The sequence below is a fragment of the Lepidochelys kempii genome, chromosome 11, assembly GCF_965140285.1.
Source record: "Lepidochelys kempii isolate rLepKem1 chromosome 11, rLepKem1.hap1, whole genome shotgun sequence".
NCBI classification, from domain to species: domain Eukaryota; kingdom Metazoa; phylum Chordata; order Testudines; family Cheloniidae; genus Lepidochelys; species Lepidochelys kempii.
The window spans coordinates 8008669-8029258 of NC_136390.1; the positions used below are offsets into that span (position 1 = coordinate 8008669).

The 20590-nt window shown below is 43.7% G+C and overlaps 3 protein-coding genes across 9 annotated transcripts in view; 2 read left to right on the forward strand and 1 right to left on the reverse strand.

Annotated features, from left to right (window-relative positions):
- Positions 1 to 2942, forward strand: part of TMEM177 (transmembrane protein 177) — a 54686-nt gene extending 51744 nt beyond the window's left edge. Inside the window, exon 3 of the transcript XR_012154188.2 lies at positions 1697 to 2942. The gene's annotated coding sequence lies outside the window, so the exon portion shown is untranslated. The remainder of the gene's footprint in view (positions 1 to 1696) is intronic.
- Positions 1 to 20590, reverse strand: part of LOC140895908 (fibrinogen-like protein 1-like protein) — a 50421-nt gene that overhangs the window by 19379 nt on the left and 10452 nt on the right. The gene's annotated exons all lie outside the window — the stretch shown is intronic.
- Positions 9546 to 20590, forward strand: part of PTPN4 (protein tyrosine phosphatase non-receptor type 4) — a 236161-nt gene continuing 225116 nt past the window's right edge. For 5 of the 7 annotated variants that reach the window (XM_073305038.2, XM_073305037.2, XM_078854775.1 and 2 more), the window contains exon 1: positions 9547 to 10065. The gene's annotated coding sequence lies outside the window, so the exon portion shown is untranslated. Of the gene's footprint in view, positions 10066 to 20590 lie in introns of all 7 variants that reach the window. The other 2 variants (XM_073305041.2, XM_073305039.2) reach the window with 2 other exon arrangements.

A 20590-nucleotide genomic window follows, 5' to 3' on the forward strand; every position in this document is an offset into this window, starting at 1 on the left:
ACTCGTCAAGGGAAAGACTGAATGTCTTTCTAAAGGATGTACTATGGCCCAAACCAAAGTTATGGCCTTGATACACAAATTACTGGGTGAGGTTCTTTGGCCTGTTGTTTGCAGGTCAGACTAGATTATCACAGTAGTCCCTTCTGGCCTTAAAATATATGAAGCTATGAAAGCAGTTTAGCTAAAATAAGAACATTATCATTTTTGACCCAAAGCTCAAACTAAAGCTCTTTCTTTAAGGTTCAAAATATTTTAGTTAACTTTTTATTGGGGTTTCTCATTTCCCCCCTCCCCCACGGGTTCTGGTTATGATGGGAAGCAGAAAGGCTGAAATAGTGAGATAAGTTATCCTCACAGTTTTTCTGTAGCAGCCAGAAATATAAAGTAACAAATATCCCACAAGACAGCAATGTCTTCATGAGATTTCCAGCTACAATTTGCACATGAAAAAAGCTCAATGTTTGATTTATTGGATATTCAATAGGTATTTGTGCCTCAGTTTCCCCATAAAGAAAAATGGGGATTATAATAATAGCTTACATTTGTAAAGCACATTAAGATCTTTGGTAAAAATTTCTATATGTATAGTATGACCATGTGTTACTATTGTATTGTAAGGAACAGGACACAGTGGGTAATGGATGGAGGTGGTTAGGATTTTTAAATTTTTATCACATTTTTGATCCATAGTAAGATCATAGAAGAATAAATGGAAAAGAACCATTAGATCATGAAGTTCATCCCCCTGCAGGGGTAGCATATGGTCCTGTTACAATAAAGCATTTACACATGTGCTTAACCTTAAGCACATACTTAAGTCAATTTCTGTTTAGCACTAAAGCATGTACTTACATCCTATTGATTTCAATGAGATTTAAGCATATAGAATTATAGAAATATAGGACTAGAAGAAGGGACCTTCACAGGTCATCTAGTCCAGTCCCCTGCACTGAGGCAGAACTAAATATTTTCCAGATTGTCCCTGACAGGTGTTTGTCTAACCTACTCTTACAAACCTCCAATGACTGAGGTTCCACAACTTCCCTAGGATATTTGTTGCAGTGCTTATCTAACCTTACAGTTAGCGAGTTTTTCCCAATGTCTAACCTTGCTGCAGTTTAAGCACTCTCCCTTGCTGCAATTTAAGCCCATTATTTCTTGTTCTGTCCTGAGTGGATGAGAACAATTTATCAACTACCTCTTCATAACAATCTTTTACATACTTGAGGACTGTTATCATGTCCCCTGTCAGTCTTCTCTTCTCCAGACTAAACAAACCCAAATTTTTCAACATTTCCTCATAAAGTCATGTTTTTAGACCTTTAATCATTTTTGTTCCTCTTGTTTGGACCCTCTCTAATTTGTCCACATCTTTCCTGAAGTGTGGCCCCCAGATCTAGACAGAGTACTCCAGTTCAGGCCTTATCAATGCTGAGTAAAGTGGAAAAAATTACTTCTCGTGTCTTGCTTACAACACTCCTGCTATTACATCCCAGAATGATATTCACTTTGTTTGCAACAGTATTACACTGATGACTTATATTTCATTTGTGCTCTACTATAACCCACAGATCCTTTTCTGCAGTACTCCTTCCTAGACCGTCATTTCCCATTTTGTATTTGTGCAATTGATTATTCCCTCCTAAATGTAGTAGTTTGCATTTGTCCTTATTGAATTTAATCCTATTTATTTCAGACTATTTCTCCAGTTTGTCGAGATTATTTTGAATTCTTATCCTATCCTCCAAAGCGTTTACAACCCCTCCCAGGTTGGTATCATCCACAAACTTTAGAAGTGTGCTCTCCATGCCTTTATCCAAATCATTTGTGAAGATATTGAATAAAACCAAACCAAGGACAGATCCCTGTGGGACCCCACTTGATATGCCTTCCAGCTTGATTGTGAACCATTTATAACTACTTGCTGACTACAGTTTTCAGACCAGTTGTGCATCCACCTTACAGTAGGTTTGTCTATATTGCCCTCTTTTGTTTATGAGTAGTCATGTGAGACAGTATGAAAAGCCTTAGTAGAGTTGAGATGTATCACATCTACTGCTTCCTCCCTATCTGCAAGGCTTGTTGTCGTGTCAAAGAAGGATATTAGGTTGATTTGACATTTGATCTTGACAAATTCACATTGAGTGTTACTTATCACCTTGTTACCTTTTAGGTGCTTACAAATTAATTATTTGCTCCATTATCTTTCTGGATAAGCAATGCAGGAGCTTGCAAGATGTTTCAATGAGATATTTAAAATCTCATTCACAATTGTTTTTTTTCATTCATTAATTTACATGATAACCGCTTGCATGGCAGGCCTTGCGTGAATAATATAGCTATTGACCTAAACACATGCAAATAAATCTATTAAATCAAAGAGGGTCTTTTGTATATTTCTAGATTTAGACAAAACCTGTGAGATTAGTGTGACAGATATGGCAATTTCCTGCAATATCTTTGGGAGATCTTACTGTATTAAGTTTATGTACCATTGTGGGCCAGGGATTGTATGTAATTTCATTGGAGAAGGTGACAGAAGCTCCTCTAGGAACTAAGAACATTGGGAGTAATTAGGCAAATTCACTAAGGTTGTAACACCTCCAGAGAGGTACCACTACCTGGAGATGCTCTGATATGCCAGTTCAAACTGTATCCTCCAGAGACCAGGACTTTTGGATAAATAGCCTGAGTTTCAACTGACTCAGGGCCTTATTTCTGATCCAGCAAATGGATAGGACCTTCTGTCCCAGGGGGTGCCCCAATCCTTAGTGAAGGGCTGCAAGGACTGACACCTTGCAGAGCCCCTCACTAGCATTGGGATGACCTCTGATAAGCTTCTTAGCATGCATGTAAGTTCTTTTACTGTTTTTAATATATTTTCTTTGTAATGCCTTCACCTTAAAAATAAATGTGTTTCCTTATAAAGAGTTGTGTGGTAACTTGGGCCTGCTGACAGTTACAGCTTTGCAAACCCTTCAAAGAGAAAGCATACCAGAAATGCTGGCCTGTTTAGGCAGTCTGGCTTGCTGGGGATATCACAGTATAGGGTATAGGCAGTGCAGGAAGGAGAGAGACACAGGTCTCCACCCAAGACAGATGACAGCTGAGGAGCCAGACGCCTGGGGTGGGTGCCTTGGGTGAACCATGAAGTGGGAATACAGTGCAGTTGCCCTGACCTATGACAGTTAGGTTCTGGGAAATGGTTAAAGAGACATACATAGTCCAAGCAGTGCACTGAGATATACAGTTTCATGACTCTCAGTAACAGCAATGGAAACTGTGCAGCTAAATCCCCACTCACTGCTTTGAAAATTAAGCCCTTGAAATAACTTTGGAGAAGGGGACTTTGCCCACCTGATGCGGGCAAGCAGCAACACAGGAACTTGGTGAGGAATTAAAAATCCATGCTCCTGAAGCAGAGTTCAGCAACCTGGAGGCAATTTTCACGTAATACTACATGGATCACAATACTACACAAATCAGCATGTTTTGTTTCTGGTATCTATAATAATAAAAATAAATAAAGATATGAATATATATCTGCAACTTAATTTTTATAGTCTTTTATTAGTAAATGTCATTGTACTTGAAAAGATGAGCCCTATTGTAGATACTGAAGGAGTGTTGGTACGAGACAAAGCCTGAAGCAAAAGATTTACTCACATTATATAGGAATATTACTCATAGCCTATAGGAGTGTTAACCAGACTTTTATGGTAATGATCCTTAACTAAACATGTAACCTTCTTTGGTTTGTATCTTCCTCACTTTGTGCAGCAGAGATATTTACATTCAGACTGAGCCAGTGGTTTTTACTTCCAAACCACGGAGGCTCAAGAAAGACACTAATTTCCTAGCGCAATGCTGATAGCTTCCCTCAGCCTCCAAAAAATAAAAACAAAAAATCAACAATCACTGTGACAAATTCTGCCCACACTTAAACCCCTTTGAAGCTAAGCAAGCTGAATTTGTCCCACTAACTTTAAAATGGGGCTGATCAGAGGAATCCTCTGTACCCTTTCCCTTTGTTCTAATTTTGATTTACAGAGGCTCTAGTCATGGTAAAGCTGACAGGACACAAACTCCCATGCACTCTATGTACATTGTTTTTAAACCTCTTATTATACACAGTTCTTCTTTGATTCTCTTTTATTTTGGAGTTTTCTGAATTAACACCTGAGCTCATCATCTATGGCTCCATCCTGTTCTCTTTTCCATGGCCTCATGCAGAGATGTCATCCTTGAAAACACTCATTTTATTTTAATCTAGTCCAATAAAAAAAATCTCTTACAATTTTCTCTGGTTTCCACTCCCCTCCGCTTTCTTCTTCTTACTTATAGGACTAACATGCTTAGCACTTCTATACACCTTTTTTGACTCAGACTTAAGTGACCTACCTACCTGGAAAAAAAAAACACTTCTCTCTCCTTTATTTAATTATTAATGTTTCCGTTCAAAGTATTCTCATATTTTAACAGAGTGATTCTCTTAGCTCTCCCAACACTTTTCTTTCCATTCACGTAACATCTCTATGGCAATTACACTGATTCTCTACATGAGAGAGAATTGTTAGGAAAGTATTTAATGTATTTTTTTAAACTGACATTAAATGTAGTTTAGCAGCTGAAAATAAGGAAGAGGAGCTCACAACATATGACCAGTCAGCTTTCCATGAACCAGCAGATTGAGAACCTTGATGTAGTGGTTTATAGATCACTCCTGTATTCTTCGTAATCATATAAGAATAATGACTGGATTGCTCTTCAGCATAAAAAGGGTTGCTTTGATCATAGTCTGAATAGTCTTTACAGCTGAATTTGCAGTTGTTAGATAAAGCAATAATATCCCGAAAATGTTGTTTTGGTCCAGCATCTCACATTAATACATAATTTAGCAAAGAAGCAGCTCAGCAAGTGACTACCCATATCCCAAGACATACAATTGGCACCTTCAGATCCTTACTGCTTATGATGACCTCCACATTTCATATCAGGCGAATGGGTATATCCGAAATATATTGCCATTTAACTGTTTTGTTTATGTTTAGATTGTAAGTTCTATGGTCAGAAGCCGAAGCCTTGCGTTTATCTGTAAAACACCTAGAACTCTGTTGGCAAGATGGGCCTCAACCAAAGTAGTGAACTCAGTGGGCATTTTTCTATTTACTTCAGTGGGCTTTGGATCAAGCCCTATGTAAATAATAATACAAATAATAATAATATTGTAACAGAGCTACACAAAGATATCTAATGTCTCTAGGTAACACAGCAGAGTCATTTTGCTTTGGGGTTAGCAAAAGTGTATCTTTTATAGTAGCTGTGATGGGGGTGAAATAGGCACAAAGGCCCCCTGCTTGAGGCATCAGAATTTTCATAGAATCATAGAATATCAGGGTTGGAAGGGACCTCAGGAGGTCATCTAGTCCAACCCCCTGCTCAAAGCAGGACCAATCCCCAACTAAATCATCCCAGCCAGGGCTTTGTCAAGCCTGACCTTAAAAATATCTAAGGAAGGAGATTCCACCACCTCCCTAGGTAACACATTCCAGTGTTTCTCCACCCTCCGAGTGAAAAAGTTTTTCCTAATATCCAATCTAAACCTCCCCCACTGCAACTTGAGACCATTATTCCTTGTTCTGTCATCAGCTACCACCGAGAACAGTCTAGAGCCTTCCTCTTTGGACCCCCCTTTCAGGTAGTTGAAAGCAGCTATCAAATCCCCCCTCATTCTTCTCTTCCGTAGACTAAACAATCCCAGTTCCCTCAGCCTCTCCTCATAACTCATGTGTTCCAGTCCCCTAATCATTTTTGTTGCCCTCCGCTGGATGCTTTCCAATTTTTCCACATCCTTCTTGTAGTGTGGGGCCCAAAACTGGACACAGTACTCCAGATGAGGCCTCACCAATGTCGAATAGAGGGGAACGATCACGTCCCTCGATCTGCTGGCAATGCCCCTACATATACAGCCCAAAATGCCATTGGCCTTCTTGGCAACAAGGGCACACTGTTGACTCATATCCAGCTTCTTGTCCACTGTAACCCCTAGGTCCTTTTCTGCAGAACTGCTGCCGAGCCATTCGGTCCCTAGTCTGTAGCAGTGCATGGGATTCTTCCATCCTAAGTGCAGGAGTCTGCACTTGTCCTTGTTGAACCTCATCAGATTTCTTTTGGCCCAATCCTCTAATTTGTCTAGGGCCCTCTGTATCCTATCCCTACCCTCCAGCATATCTACCTCTCCTCCCCGTTTAGTGTCATCTGCAAACTTGCTGAGGGTGCAATCCACACCATCCTCTAGATCATTAATGAAGATATTGAACAAAACCGGCCTGAGGACCGACCCTTGGGGCACTCCACTTGATACCGGCTGCCAACTTGGAGCCATTGATCACTACCCGTTGAGCCCGACAATCTAGCCAACTTTCTATCCACCTTATGGTCCATTCATCCAGCCCATACTTTTTTAACTTGCTGGCAAGAATACTGTGGGAGACCATGTTTTGCCACACCCATCCAAGGAAAAGAGCACTGGAGAAGTCCTCCAGGTACCCTAGAGTGGTTGTGAGGAAGCCACCAATCAGAGGGGCTGCCAGAATGGCCAGTCAGGGGCCAGGAGGGCCCTATAAAGGAGCTACAGAACACAGAGGTAGTTAGTTGTTGCTTGGAGCTGGATGAGAGAGGATTGTGTGCCTGGCTAGAAGATGAGCAGGCCCAAAGACAGTCCGCTCGTTGGGACCGGGGGGGCGGTGAGAGGCTCCTGGCTGGCTGCTAGGACTGAGCCTAAAACAATTTGCTGGCAGGGACTGGGAGACCACTGAGGGAGTTCCTGGCTAGCTGCAGGGACTGAGTAAAGAGTGTGGACACACCCAACCAGAGGGGGTGCTTGTGAGAGGTGGGTGCTGACCTCATTACAGTAGCTTACTATTATTACTTTTGTGACAAAGTTGTATATAGTTATATCAGATGATTTGGGCATGAGTTCTTTATCGCTCTGTTCAAAATAATAATTTATTATATTTGTAAGTATTGACATCATGCTTGGCATATTAAGACACAAAATAAAGATTGACATAGCAATTTAAAAGACTAGCTTTGAAGCTTGAATATTGTACATGTAACTAGACTAAAAAGCATTCTGCGCAATTTGAGCGTGAAGAAATTCATTATGATCTGGGAAAGAGGACATTATAGAAACCAGTTACAAACTGCAACTGAATATCCCTTTATCAGTATACAGAGGATAACTAGTGCCCAGATTTTGAGGCTGAGAGTAGCTGCAAAAGTGCAGAATTCAGGAACTGGAAGTTTCTAAAGAACAGAATATGTCTATAAAGGGAACTAAGGAAATGCTCAAAAGCTAGAAATTAGTACAGCATAGACTGTGTTGTATCTTGATTTGGTTACAGGATTTTGAGCTAATCTTTTTCTGAAGCTTGTGCTAATCTGGGGTGGTGTTAGGCGCACAAGACATGGTTCATTGCAAGACTAAATAGCTTGATCTGAAACTTTGTAACCTTATCTGATTTGTGTATTTCAATTATTAAAATTTAAAATACAGAATTACTAATAGATTTTTGTTTTTAGTAACACAGTCCATTGATAAGTTACAGAACATGAACTTTGAAATCTCTGCTGACAAGGGCTATGAAGGTGCCTCTGGGGACTGTCCATTACCTCAGTTGCCCTTTCTCATAGCCAAGACTTTAAAAAGTCAATCTACAACCTCACAAACAATCCACCTTTGCTCCCAGAAGAACAGCATAGAGAGCAAGTGAATTCTCCAGGCACTGAAATCCTCCCAGTTCCATGTGGGGCAGGTACCCCAGAGGGAGGTGGGCTTATGTAAAGGAAGGGTGCCAGTCCCTGATGTAGCTGTGAAGATACTATATGTAGAATCTTATGTAATATACAAAGAGATAGCTGCTAATACTTGGTAAAGAGCTAGTTGGGGAGGGTTACTTTTTGATTGGATGGTGGTGATGAATGTTAGGGAAGTAGTTATGGTTCAACAAATTTTTAAAATTAAAAAACAAAAAAAACCAAAACACTTAAATTATTTGACATCATAGACTAACACTGCATAGAACTCAATGTAACTGCATGACACTTACTCATATCCCACGTGCTTCTACCGTTTTTGTTACATTCATATGTTCTGTTTTTGTTTAGGTGCCAATCCTGCAAACACTTCTACACATAGTTAATTTCATGCAGAAGTCCTTATTGAACTAAATGAGACTCCTCACATACTTAACTTTAAGTGTGTATGTGCTTGCAGTATCAAGTTCTTAAACTTTTCCATTGTGATGGGCCAGTCTGTCGTGGTCCGTCCCTCCTGCTGCCATTCTGGCATCGCATCCAACCCTCACTTTTGGGTGGTGAGCTTACTCTCTGAGATAGGGTGAGGAGTTTGGCTATTTGGGAGAGCCTTGTAGTAGAGCTGCTACTCCTCTGGATGGAGGAGAGCCAGTTGATGTGGTTCAGGCACCTGATAAGGATGCCCTAGGGAGGCATCTGTTGGAACTTTACAGGGTATGTGCCAATGGGTGGAAGCCCTGAGGCTGACCCAGGACCCACTGGAGGGATTATATCTCCTGGCCCGCCTGGGAACACTGGGGAATCCCCCAGGAGGAGCTGGAACCTGTTGCGAAGGAAGAGGTCAGCTCCTCCCTACTCTCCTTGCTGCTGCTGCTGCAACTCTCACCAGGAAAAGTAGCATAAAGGAAAAAAGGAAGATGTTCTTAAATTGAAAACTCTTTGGGACAGAGAGGGTGTCTCTGGGGGGGTTTATGCAGTTCCTTGAATAGTGCAAAGAAAAGTTTGAAAAAAGGGCCACCGTGCACTTAAGGCTCCAACAGAAGGCGAATAAAAAGCACTCACATTTTTAACTTTCACTATTATGAAACTTATGGGGATGGGTGGGGGCCTGCTTCCTGAATTTTGAATTAAAACAGGAAAATGAAGTACAGACCCCTCAAGCTTATCCCTCAAATAAATTGGATAGTCTCTAAGGTACCACTAGTCCACCTTTTCGTTTTGCGAATACAGACTAACACGGCTGCTACTCTGAGACCCCTCTCAAAAGCCTCTGCAAAGTGTAGAACCGAAGTTCTATGTAAATGTATCTGCCAGTAGGTGTCACCCGGCTCCTGACACAGACACAACCCGCCCCTCTCCCCTTTGCAGGAAGCTCTCAACCTGCTCCATGGGAGCGTCAAAGCCCTGAGGCAAGAGGCGGGGGGGTCTTATTAGGACTGGCAACTCAGGGAGCCAGTTGTTTTCAACGTCAGTCAGACTGGGCTTGACTGAGAGTTAACTCAGCCAATCAAAGTTGTTGGATTGTTCCCGCCCCAGCCTTGTTTTGCCGACTATTTTCGCCCTACCCAGCCAATCCCTTAGCAGACCATGGGGAGTAGGCGGGATGCGTGCGAGCAGGCCAGGGGCTCCCGCTCGCTCCACTTTCAGTTCTCGCGAGATCTCCTCTCGCCCCCTCCCCCCCCTTTCGCTGGGTGACTGCGCAGCCGCCATGTTAGTTGCTATGCTGCCTGTGTGAGGAGGGAGGGAGGCCCTGAGGGAAAGAAGCTGCGGTTCGCCCTCCCTTCCCCAGGCAGCGCTACACTCACATCGGCAGAGAGCTCGCTCGCACGCCTGCCGCCTCCGCCCTGTCCCCCGGTTCACCCCCCCCTTAGGAGCAGGACCCCCCCTCACTGCGTGTACGGGGCGTCCCGTGCCCCTTCCCGTGGGGTCCGCTGTCTTAGTGCCGCCCCCCGGCGGTTGTAGTTTGGGGGGGCAGAGGAGTGTCCGGGGGGGGGGGTTCGCCGCCTCCTCCTCTCCGGCCCCCTCCCTCGGCCCAGACGCCGCAGTACGATGTGGTCCGTGCGGCTGCGAGCGGCCCGGCTGCTGCTGCTGCTGCCCGTGCGGCGGCTGCTGCGGGGGAACTGAAGGCAGCCAGCGCGCCTGTGCGTGCGAGGGGGGGTCGTGGGGAGGCAGCGGCGAGCCCAGCCCGCGGGTCTCGCCTCAGCGCCCCTCTCGCCTTATCTGGAAGGACGCGGCTGTTATGTGAAGGTGAGCGAAGCCACCGACCTGCGGTGCGTGGTGCGCCGGGCTGCGAAACCAGAGGCGGCGGGCGCTAGTGGAGGGTGCAGAGGGGGCCAGGCGTTTTCCTTCTCTAGCCCACCCTCTGCAGCCCCCCCTGTATCAGCCCATATACGGAGCTGTAAATGGAAAGCAGCTCTCCTGAGAGCCCCCGCCAGCGTGGGTGGTTCCGCGCTCTCCCCCCCCTGCCCACCTGCCCAAAAGATTTCGGAAGAAGGCTGAAAAAAAAGCCACCAAACGCACCATGGGTTCAAAAGCACCATTCAGAAGAAAGGGGGGTGATGAGGATGGTTGGGGCGTATGTTTTCCAGGGATCCAGCAGTGTAGGAAACTCATCAAATTTCTGAAACAAGGTGTTCTTATATTGGGAATGGATTTAATATGGAAGTATAAGATTGTCATGATTCCTAGGTGCATGGGTGAGTGCCTGTGTGTTTCTTTGGACAGGAAACATAGGCTGGAGTGCAGTGTTTTCTTTTCATTCCTACAGTACGTTTTTTTTAGTGTCTCCCTCAACCAGAAAGCTTGTATAATCGGGAACATCTTATATGCAAGGGAGGCTTTTACTGTACCTGGTGATGGGTAACTCATGAACTCATTGCACTGCCATCTGGAAAAGGAAGAATGCTGCTGTTTTTTCAAAACAAGGCTTTTGTTAAAACTAACTAGCTGCCGGTTTATATAAAGTGTTCCAGTTGCTTAAGCAAAAGTAAATATATATGTGACCAAATTTTGTGCCACTGTTCCTACAGAATGAGTAATAGATGATTTAAAGAGCCTAAAACAAAATGCACATAACAAAGCAAGTTCAAAATGCTTGTATCCCTAATGATTTTTAGTGCCTTTTAAAATTCAGTAGAGGATGATTTTAAGGTTGACGCTGATGGTTAAGCCACAGTAGCATTTGAATTTTGTTATTTCGGGTATTTCTCATGCTTAAACTCTGGTATGAATGGTAGTGAGGGTTTATTGCATGTGTGTGTTTTGACTACTGTATTGATATTGGTAAAGAAATGCTTTGTAATACAAGGAGTTACTGATGTGCCCACATACAGCCAGATGTTCGTGAGCTCAATACATCTTAAATGTGTTGTAATAATACATGAATGTAATTTTAAATTAAATTTTGTAAAACAATTTTCTTGTAAGATATTTGGATTGTGCCAAAGCTTTTCCAGTTTGCTGCCTAAACATTTTGTGAGTACCTTATTTTTGACAATATTTCTTGCTTCATTGACCTCAAAAGTTATTTTTTCTACTGCCTGTTTTTTTCATAGCATAAATCTCAAATTTGTTATGCTTTACCATCAAACTAATAGGTCAATCCTTTGAGAGGGCACACACACATAAATATACACACACAATCTTAGGAATGTTTGTGGTTTATAATCTCAGAAATTGAACTTTGTTTACATAGGAAGATGTGATACTGAAGATCAATTTTAAACACTTAACTTGAACTTTTAAAAAGACATAACAAAATAGGATAGAATGTGTAAAAATATCTCTTTACGATCTTGAATTTCCAGTTTCCTTGCACTTCTTCAGGATTTCTTTTGGTCTTTTGTCATCTATTTAGCCTACTTAAAGCTGTTGCAGAAATTGAAACCTCCATGAAGCTTCTTCAAAAGCATAAATCTGCTGGTGTTTTGCTTTCTTGTGTCTCATTCCCTATGTGCTTAGATTCTGGTTTGTTTGTGGTTTAGGTTCATAATGAATTTAGACATTAGAATAAATCTTATTTCTTTCACCAGTTAGCTAGCTCCACAAAATATATTCATTGCTTTAAAGTTGTATTAACCTTCTAATTCCTAATTTAAGCTGACTGTAAAGACAGTATTGATTGAACGCCCTGGCTAAAAATACTTTCAGGGTTGGGTGTACTTAAAATGTTGCCACACTAAAGTTAATATGAACTGCCCTTCTGTAGCAAGTTTATAGTTGTTAGAGGCTGTATTTGTAAAAACAAAAATAAATGAAAACAAAACCGTAGCATGTTAAAAGTACTGTAATATGTTAATTGCTGTTTTCAGTGAATGAGCTCTCTAATATGGGATAGGGGCATTATTTATTAACTGTTAAAATGTCACTTTAATTAGCATGGTGGTGTTAAATATATGGCAAGTGTACGCCTCCCCAAGTACTGTATTTTTGTTCTGATTCTGCAGTGACCTCTGTGCAGGCGTGGGCTCCACCTACATATAAGTAACATTGCAGCATTTAGGGCCTTAATGTTCATTCTAGAAATACTGGGTCATTATTTATTTTGAGCACTTGCTGCAAGTGAATGATCATGGTTAACACCTGTGCCTGCTTAGAGTCTCATTGATTTCCATGCCTGTGTCTGGAGTTGTAGGGCTGGGGCTAAAAACAAAAGCTTGAGGTGTGTTAAAGATTAAGTGCACTGATTATTTACTTTTTCAAAAACTCTATTTTAGCCACTGATTATTTTTGTTGCTTAAATCAGTGATTCTCAACCAGGGGTACACAGAGGTGTTCCAGGGGGCATATCAACTCATCTAGATATTTGCTTAGTTTTAGAACAGGCTTAATAAAAGCACTAGCGAAGTCAGTACAAACTAAAATTTCATACAGACAATGACTTTATACTGCTCTATATACTATACACTGAAATGTGTAAGTACAATATTTATATTCCAGTTGATTTTTTATAATTACAAAAAGAAAAGGAGTACTTGTGGCACCTTAGAGGCTAACAGATTTATTTGAGCATAAGCTTTTGTGAGCTACAGCTTACTTCATCGAATGCATTCAGTTCTGAATGTATCCAATGAAGTGAGCTGTAGCTCACGAAAGCTTATGCTCAAATAAATGTTAGCCTCTAAGATGCCACAAGTACTCCTTTTCTTTTTGCGAATATAGACTAACACGGCTGCTACTCTGAAACCTTTATAATTACAGTAAAAGCTGTTTTATCTGGCATGTTGGGAGAATAGGGGGTGCCGGTAAGTGAAAAATGGCAGTTAACTAAGAGGGAGGGAGTTTGGGTGTGAGAGGGGGTGCAGGGCTGGGGGTTGGGGTGTAGAGGGTGTGCAGGGCGTGGGCTCTGGGAGGGAGTTTGGGTGCAGGAGCAGGCTCGGAGCAGAGGGTTGGGGCGCAGGAGTGGGCTTGGGGTGCTGGATCCAGGGGGCATTCACCTTAGGCGGCTTCCCACAAGCGGCAACCTGTCCTGGCTGTTCCTAGGCGGAGGCGTGGCAGGAGGCTCTGCGCCATGCCTCCGCCCCGAGCGCTGGCTCTGCAACTCCCATTGGCCGGGAATCGCGACCAATGGGAGCTGTGGGGATGGCGCCTGCGGGCAGAGGTAGCATGCAGAGCTGCCTGCCACACCTATGCCTAGGAGCAGCCAGGGTAGGTCGCCGACTGCGTGGAGCTGCCCTAGGTGAGCTCCCCCTGAATCCGGCACCCCGCATCACCTACCATACCCTTACCCTGAGCCCCCTCCCACACCCAGACTCCCTCCTAGAGCCTGCGCTCCACACCCTGTCCAATGCTCCAGCCCCCTGCCGGCCCCACACCAACCGGACTATAAACTGGACTTCCAGTGAAGATCAGAAATGCCAGTTTATAGAGCTTTCTGGTTCGTGAAGTGCCAGATAAAACAGCTTTTCTTTTAAGTGGTAAAAATGAGAAAGTAAGCAATTTTTCAGTAATAGTGTGCTGTGATTCTTTCGTATTCTTATGTCTGATTTTGTAAGCAAGTCGTTTTTAAGTGAGGTGAAACCTGAGGGTGTGCAAGGCAAATCAGACTCCTGAAAGCAGTACAGTAGTCTGGAAAGTTTGAGAGCCACTGGCTTAAATTACAATTGTGCCCAAAAGTCCTAATCAAGGTTTGGACAGCCTATTGTTAGATTCTGACAGTGTTGGTGCGTTGTCTTGGAAATGTGTTAATTAAAATATGAGAGAACCAATCTCTACTTAGAGCAGGGGTCTCAAACTCAAATGACCATGAGGGCCACATGAGGACTAGTACGTTGGCCTGAGGGCCGCACCACTGACCACCCCCTCCCCCCTGCTGCTCCGTTCCCACCCCTTCCTTGAAATCACCACCCCAACTCTGCCTCCTCCCTGCCCCCAGGGGGTGCAGGGTGCGGCAGGGGGCTCAGGGAAGGGGGTCGGGGTGCAGGAGGAGTTCGGGGGGTGGGTTCGGCCCGGCGCAAACCGGGGGCAGGGCAGGTTCCCTGCCTGCCTGCCCACCCTTCCCCCGCGCCGCTCCAGGAAGAGGCTGGGTCCTGGAGGATGGGGGCGGGGGCACGGGGTCTGTATGTTGCCCTGGTTGCTCCTCCAGGTATCTCCCCCGAAGCTCCCATTGGCTAGGGGAGCTTCGGGGGAGGTACCTGGAGGAGCGGCCAGGGCAACACACAGACCCCTGTGCCCCGTCCCGGCCGCTTCCTGGAGCGGCGCGGGGGCAGGGCAGGCAGGGAGGGAGGGAACCTGCCCTGCCCCTGGTGCACGCCGCGCCAGAGCTGCTCTAGGTAAATGCTGGGGGGTGCGGGGGGGGGGGCACAGGGAGCTGGCGGACCCCAGAAAATAACCCCGCGGGCCGCGTGTTTGAGACCCCTGACTTAGAGTATGAACACAGTTTTACTGAATAATTCTGTAGTTAGGAGGGTTTGTGTCTAATTCCCTGCACTGCCACGCAGCAGCCTGTTTTGTGCTGCACAGGTGCTCAGGCAACCCCACGGGGAATGGCTGGGGGAGGAGCGCCCAGCCCCCATCTAGCCTGGCCCCCACCTGCCATGGCTGGGGCACCCCTCTCCCGACCCCAACTCTGCTGCGGCCGGGGCGCCTAGACCGGCTCGGGTGGCATGACCGGAACAGCCCAGACCTATACATGCCGGATGAGGCCCAGTGGCAGCCTGGATCCAGGTGCAGCTGGGGTGGCATGGCTGGGGCGGACCTGTTGGGGCCAGGGAAGGAGTGCCTATCCTGGAGCCCCAGCCTCAGAGCTGCCTGAACAGGGAGAGGTACCCCCGCCCCCCCAGCCCAGGTGCTGCTGCAGAGAGAGCTGGGGGGAGTCCTCTCTCTCTGCTGTAGCCCTGGAGCCCCCTCCTACACCCCAAACCCCTCATCCCTGGCCCCACCCCACAGCCTGCACCCCCAGCCAGAGCCCTTACCCCCCCATCCAAACCCTCTGCCCCATCCCAGAGCCTGCACCTCCAGCTGGAGCCCTCACACCTCTGCACCCCAACCTTCTACCCCAGCCCTGAGCCCCTCATCCCTGGCCCCACCCCAGAGCCTGCACCCCAACCCTCTGCCCCAGCCCTGAGCCCCCTCCCACACTCCAAACCCCTTGCCCCTACCCCCACCACATGAATTTTGTTATGTGCACCAATATGAAGGTACATCATCTCCATATTGGTGCACATAACAAAATTCGTTCCGCACATGGGTGGGAAAAATTAGAGGGAACACTGGTCTGCATATCATTCATATGCCTAACTATTTAAAAATAATTTTTTGTATATATGAGCATTTTTTTCAAAAAGTAAGTCAGTACAATAAGCTAAATATATTTCAAAATAAAAATCAAAATTATGCTTGTACATTTGAAGCTGTTCATACCACCACCCCATTAGGCAGGTGGTGTTTAGTCTGGTAATGGCACTTTATTCTAGAAGAGTTTTTGCTTAAGTCCTCTCATATGAACAGGGGAGGTGAGAAGTAAAGTCGGATGGTATTTTAAACCAATGGATGTGGTAGGCCAAGACTAATGGAGAGCTTAAGTTACTTTTGATAGCTGGTGTGGGTAAAAATGTTAAGTGACTGTTTTGTTTAGTTTGAGTTAAAACCTGATTAAAAATAAGCAGTGGTCAAAAGCACCCTTTTTCTTTGGTTATAAAGACTGCTTAATACTGATAAGTAAAATAAGCTATTATTTTGGTTTATTTTGTCTGTGATTCAGAATGCTTCTAGCAATTGGCTTCTCTGGTGCACTGTATCTTTATTCTCTTCCTACCCCACCCTGTCTAAATTTGATGTAAGATCACATGTATCTCATGCCTTCACATCCTGCTTCTGTGCCATCTTATTTCCACCCTTACCAATTATAAAACTTGTTGAACAAGAGAATCTTTCACCATATGCTCATAACTGTCCTTTCTTCATATACCACTTTCACTCTCATGCTATCACTGTTCAGAAACCAATGAAAGGCCAAGCAGTTCTCATGAGTTTTTTTTACTCTGCTTCTATTTGCAGTGTTGTGAAAGTGGTATGTACAGGAATAGTAAAATGCGATTGTCTGCAGTGGTGGAGGGAAACTGAAGGTGGAGAGAAGAGGTGGTGAAGATTATTGGGGTGAACAGGTGGGAGAAGACAAAACCAAAGAAGGGGATGACCAGTGGTCTAGTGCAGTATTTCTCAAATGGTGGGTCTTGACCTACCAGTGGGTCACAGGAAGATTCTAGATGGATTGCCACATCCAGGGCTGGATTAACCCATCACTGGGCCCTGGCCTGGACAAACATGTGCTATTCCTGGCCCACTGTGGGTGAAGGTCGGGGGCAGAGGTAGGACTGGAGAGCAAGCCCACCCTGCAGCAGCAGCTCCTGTGCTATAGGACTAAGCCTGGCTCCCTGCTCTGGTGATGCGACTAGGGGCACAGCATCACTTAAGTTTGGCCTGGCCACCCCGATTGATGCTGTGACCCCATGCTCCAGGTCACAATGCCACTCTAATTTGGCTCAACTGTTGGAGGGGGAGCCTCCTATAACACCTGGAGTGGGAAGCCAGTCCCACAGGACAGGAGCTGCCACAGCGAGGTGAAAGAGGCAGGGTTATTTTTCAACCCCTTCCTCTCAGGCCTTTTCTCTGCATTGTTAGGGTTGCAGGGCTGGGGCAGAGAGAACATATGTGTAATGGTGGGTCATTTAAAAAAAAAAAAGACAAAATGGAGTGGGTGGGTCAGCTTAATAAAAAAAGTTTGGCAATCACTGGTCTAGCAGTAGTATGTCTGGTTCTTTTCTCTCTGAGCCAGCTGTGGATGGAATACTCCTGTGGGAATGGGGGCTATGTCTTTTCTCCCCATCTAGTGACCTCCACCTTGCACAGATTAAAGTAGTAGCACAGTAATAGTTTTAACCTAGCTTTAAAAAAAAAAAAAAAAAAAAAGTTTGACACTTGCCTGAAATCCCAGCACGTATCATTTTGTGATGACATATTGAGAGGACGTCTTCAGCAAACCATACAGTGCCAGTAAGTATTCAGAGCCTAGTCTCTCCCCCTGCCTCCCCTTCTTCTTTTAGAAGAAAAAAAAAAGCAGCAATGTATGTATTATGTGCCCCTTAGAACCTAATTAATGGAATTATTTAGCATTTTTTTGAGTTTAGCGTAAGTTTAATTTTACATGAATTGCAAAGATAACAATTAAAATTCTGACAGATTCTTTTGGCATATGATATGTTGGCATATGTTAAGGGATGTTATAAATTTGTTCTCCATGAATTGGATTAATCTGTGGCAAGGGAGATCTAGATAAGGTATTGGGGGAAAACTTTCTAACTAAAAGGATAGTTAAGCACTGGAATAGATTTCCAAGGGAGGTTGTGAAATCCTTGTCATTTTAAGAACAGGTTAAATAAACATCTGTGAAAAATGGTCTAGGTAGACTTGGTCCTGCCTCAGTGCAGGGGGCTGGACTAGATCACCTCACAAGGTCCCTTCCAACCCTACATTTCTATAATTCTGTCGTGGTCAGGAGAATGAGTCATACAGATTTAAGTTAAGAAAAAAAAGAGACTCTTTTTTTTTTTAGGGGATTGTACTATAGTACAATAAAATCTTCTGTAATGACTTTTCACAGTCTCCCCTCAAGGCGTTTTGCAAAAAACTGTAAGCCCTTCAAATCACTGCTGAGGGCAGGTCTACACTTAAAACATTGCAGTGGCTCAGCTGTGCCACTCTAGCACTTCTGTGAAGATGCTGCTATGCCGACAGGAGAGCTTCTCCCATCAGGGTAGTTAATCTACCTCTGCAAGAGGCAGTAGTTGTGTCAATGGGAGCAAAGTCTATAGCAGGGCACAGGTCAGAATAACTGCATTCAGTGGTGTGGATTTTTGACACTCCATAGTGATATAGTTATACTGACATAATTTTATAGTGAAGACCTGGCCTAAAGCAGGTAAGAAAAGTTGTATAAAACAAGATTCTTACTTCAGTTGAAACCTGAATTAGATCCTCTTCCCTCATCTTCTACATTCTAGTGGAAGAACTAGAGAGGTGGAACACTTGGACTCTTGTCCAAGTAAACTCTTTGTATTGTGCGGCAGTAACTCTGTTGATCAATTTTAAGAGCAGTATTTAATGGGAAATACAAGTGTACTTGGCTACAAATGGGCTGTGTGGTATATGGCTTTAAAGATGGCAAGGTGTGTACCTATTCAACAATAAAGTAAACTAACAACCTTCAATGATGAAGGTGTGTGATATGTAATGGAGGACGTTCTCTCAGAAATATTTTCACTGCTTGCGGAAAGTACAGTGAAGTGGAACTGCCATTTGAGAGTTATCAGACTACACCTGAGGTTTGGGGGAGGGAAATCATAGCGAACTGCCCAGAGTGAATTTTGTGTTCTCCCCCTCTCATTTTAGCCACTCCTTACTATTTTGTAGGAAGGCTACCTGGCAACATACTGATTGAATTATACTGCTTGATCAAATACCAAGGTTTTCAGATGAAACCAAGTTTATTATGGCTAAAGAATAGAGATGCCATTTTAAACACTTGGAGTCTTTTAATTAGAATCTGTCCTAGACTAGAAAGACAGAAAAGGTCTATTCCATTCCCCTACCAATGCAGGATTTTTCCAAAAGTATTTTAGTCTGTGTTTTTTTTCATTTTAAGTACCTCAAGTTGTAGATCTTTTAGTACAGTACTTTATTTGGAAGATTTTTCCACAGTCTTAAAAGATCTTGTAGTCAGCTTGGTGATATTCTTGTTAATTTACTATTCTGTTTGTTAATGAGAACATAAGACTGGACATACTGGGTCAGACCAATGGTCCATGTAGCTCAGTGTCCTGTCTTCTGACAGTGGCCAATGCCAGGTGCTTCAGAGGGAGTGAACAGAATACGTAATCATCAAGTGACTCCAAGATTTTTCTTGAGTGGTAACAGCTAATTTAGACTCCATCGTTTTGTATGTATAGTTGGGATTATGTTTTCCAGCGTGCTTTACTTTGCATTTATTAACATTGAATTGCACCTGCCATTTTGTTGCCCAATCACCCAGTTTGTGAGATCCTTTTGTAACTCTTTGGAGTCTGCTTAGGACTTTTAACTATCTTGAGTAATTTTGTATCATCTGCACATTTTGCCACCTCACTGTTTACCCCCTTTTCCAGATCATTTATGAATATGTTGAAAGGTACTGGTCCCAGTACAGACCCCTGGGGGACACCACTATTTACCTAGCTCCATTCTAAAAACTGACCATTTATTCCTACCTTTTGTTTCCTGTCTTTTAACCAGTTACTGATCAATGAGAGGACTTTCCCACTTATCCCATGATAACTTACTTTGCTTAAGAGCCTTTGGTGAGGGACCTTGTCAAAGGCTTTCTGAAAATCTAAATACACTATATCCCCGAATCCCCCTTGTCCACATACTTTTTGACCCCCTCAAAGAATTCTAGTAGATTTGGGAGGCATAATATCCCTTTACAAAAACCATGTTGACTCTTCTTCCGCGCCCTTCCCCCCCCCCAACAAATTGTGTTCATCTGTGTGTCTGATAATTCTGTTCTTTACTATAATTTCAAATAATTTGCCTGGTATTGAAGTTAGACTTACCAGCCTGTAATTACTGGGATCACCTCGGGAGCCTTTTTGAAAAATTGGCGTCACATTAGCTATCCTCCAGTACAGTACAGAAGCTGATTTAAATGGTTGGTTACATACCACAGTTGTTAGTTCCTCAATTTCACTTTTGAGTTCCTTCAGAACTCTTGGCTGAATACCATCTGGTCCTTGTGACTTAATAGTCTTTTCTTCCTAAATTTTGTGTTTTTAAATTTCATAATTCATAGTTACATAAATGTACTACCTAAGATGCCCTTTTTCCTTAGTGTTTACACACTTCAAATATATATGTGTAGGAAGTTGTCACATTTCCCCATTTTGGTCCCACTTTAGCCAAACTATACATATTTATTTTTAATCTTTCATGCTAAATCTGTTATTCTATTTCTAAAAGTACACCATCAACTTTAAATGTATTCAGTTTCAAAAAGGCAGTTTTAGGGACTTATGCATACACGAGTCCCCCTGCCAGTTATTGTGGTTGTACAATCTTTTTTCCTATTCTCTTTCCCCCACCCCCTACCCTCCAAAAAGTTTCTGCTCTCTTGCTGTCTGCAGAAATGGAAAATAACTATACAGAAGAAATACTGAAACTGACTTTTCACAAAGTGTATCCAAAGAACAGAGTGAACAAAAACAATTTTTCTGTGGTAGTAATCTTAAAGGATTCATGGAAC